We start from the raw sequence: 2,406 nt of genomic DNA, 5'->3' as shown, positions 1-2,406 counted from the left end.
CACCCCCACACCCACACCCACTATTTTTTCATTAGCCACAGGAACCCCGCAGCCCCCCCCCAGCCCGATTCCACGTGTGCGAGATAAAAAGGCAAAGCAATGCCCGTTCCTGCTTAACACTCTCGCAAAAAGATAATGGGAACAAGATTTCCTTCGGCAAAACGCAGCGCCCTCCTCCCCCAGCCCCGGCCCCCTCCCCGCGCCGGTAAATTGAGGTTGGGTGAGAGTTTTTCCAGGCGTACTGTGAAATTCATTAACGTGTCAGCCCAGATTTAACTGCTTAGGCCTGGCTTGGCGGTCGTGTGAAGTTGCCTCCCCCCCGGCCGGCAGCACCGGTGGGAGCTTCAGCCCGCGCAGATCAAACACTCCCTCGCCCGCCTCGTCGCTCTGGCCTCAGAGATGCTGGGGAAAGAAAGCCGGAGCAAACCCCAAGCCCTAAAAAAGAGCCTTTTCGGAGGCTTAAATGAGTTGAGCGAAAGGTTGGTGCCGGTCTCGGTGTGCTGGCACCACGCACTTTAACCTCAGTTCCCCCCGGAGCTCCCCCGCGTTATGAGATTAGTGTAAAAATCACATGGCAGGCATCAAAATAACACTCCAGCGTGGTGGTAGGTGCCTTTGGGGGCTTTGTGCCTTTTAAGCTCATTTGTTTTTCCCGGCGCTGGTGAAAAATAGGGACTTTTGAGGCAAATTCTGACACGGGGCTAGATGCTGGGATGCGGCGCCTGGAGGGAGAGCAGCAAATACTGCCCGTGGTCCCAGGCAGCCTAGGATGCTGCTGTGCCGGGGATGCCGACACTTGGCCAGGCTTTGGCAGGACCAGGAGAGATGCAGTGAAATACCCCAACATCGAGGCTGCTCTTGCACTCACCGGATAGGGACGGACAAGCCGGGGCAGTTCGTGCCGCTGAACTGAGGCAGCTGCATGTAACTGCAGCAAAGGAGCAACCTTTTTGGGGGTAGAAGGGCCTCATTATTCCCTTGCACCACTGAAAGGCTAGTTGGGCCATCCCAAAAGGCAGCTTTGCTGTCTCACTGGGAATGCTCAGGGCCACCCCCGTGAGCCCCCGGCATCCTCTAGGTAAGGAGAGGGGACGGCAGCCCAGAGGGGAGGTGATGGGCAGCGGAGGAGAAAGGTCAGGTAAATGATTCGCCGCCCTTGGCGCGAGTCCCTCTCTGCCTTCAGTTTAATTGGTGAGAGAATAACTGGCCGGGGCCTTTTCGTGGCCCTGCGGCGGGCTGGGGGCCCTTTCCCTAGCCCCGGGGCTACCTTCCCCTGGGAACATGCTGCAGATCCTCCCGGGAGCCAGCTTTTGGAGAGAAACCTCCTCTTGCTGCCCAGCATCGTCCCCTCTGCCTGCAGGCAGCCATGCCCAGGCTGGGTGTCAGCAAACTGCCGCCGGCTCAGCAGGAGCCAAGCCGGGACTTTGGCGCGATCCCGGCCAGCCAACATGGGGACCTGGCTGGGCTTGGCCACGCTGGGATGGGCGGCTGTCCCCTGCTCGGGGACAGGGTCACACCAGCACGTGTGACCGTCCCCTCACCCCCCGGCGCAGTGATCCGATGCTAATCGGGGCAGACGGGTCCCCCCTCTTACCCGGCTAAATACTTGCACTGTTCCTCAGCGGTGACTCGGTTGCAAGCTCTGTCTGTCTCCCGTTAATCACTAATTAAAGGCTTGAATGTTCCCTGCTGTTTGGGGTATTAATAAGAATTTAATTGCACAGTTTGGGGCTAATTACGTGGTAGCTCGCTTCCGCCCTTGTACAGTATGCCCAATTAAACAATCATATGATCAATTAAACAATCACAAGATCTAATAATTTGCAATAATAGACTAATTAAATGTTGACACCTTGCAATGGAGCAACCTTCTGTCCCCCTTTTGATGGTGTTTGAACCCCTGCCCAGGCCCTGGCCGCCCCACAACCTCTTCTCCTCCGGGCTGCTGTGGATGGAGGAGCCCGGGGCGACGGCTCGAGGGGGTTTGGGGCAGGGACCCCGGCACAGGACGGGCAGCGCCATGCACTGGGACACACCCATGGCAGGTGATGGAGCCCATGGTGCAGGAGGGGGGCTCGCCACCCCTACAAGTTCCCTGGGAATAATTAGCAAAGGCAGCCGGCTCAGCGAAACCCTAGACCAGCCGCTGCTGCCAACCCGCCCGGGGCGACGGCTCGAGGGGGTTTGGGGCAGGGACCCCGGCACAGGACGGGCAGCGCCATGCACTGGGACACACCCATGGCAGGTGATGGAGCCCATGGTGCAGGAGGGGGGCTCGCCACCCCTACAAGTTCCCTGGGAATAATTAGCAAAGGCAGCCGGCTCAGCGAAACCCTAGACCAGCCGCTGCTGCCAACCCACAGCAGATTCGAGCTACGCACCTGCTTTGGCTGGAAGGGAGCCCCG

Source organism: Fulmarus glacialis, unplaced genomic scaffold (assembly GCF_000690835.1).
Source record: "Fulmarus glacialis isolate BGI_N327 unplaced genomic scaffold, ASM69083v1 scaffold21521, whole genome shotgun sequence".
In the NCBI taxonomy this organism is placed as follows: domain Eukaryota; kingdom Metazoa; phylum Chordata; class Aves; order Procellariiformes; family Procellariidae; genus Fulmarus; species Fulmarus glacialis.
Note: the sequence above shows the minus strand (reverse complement) of the source record.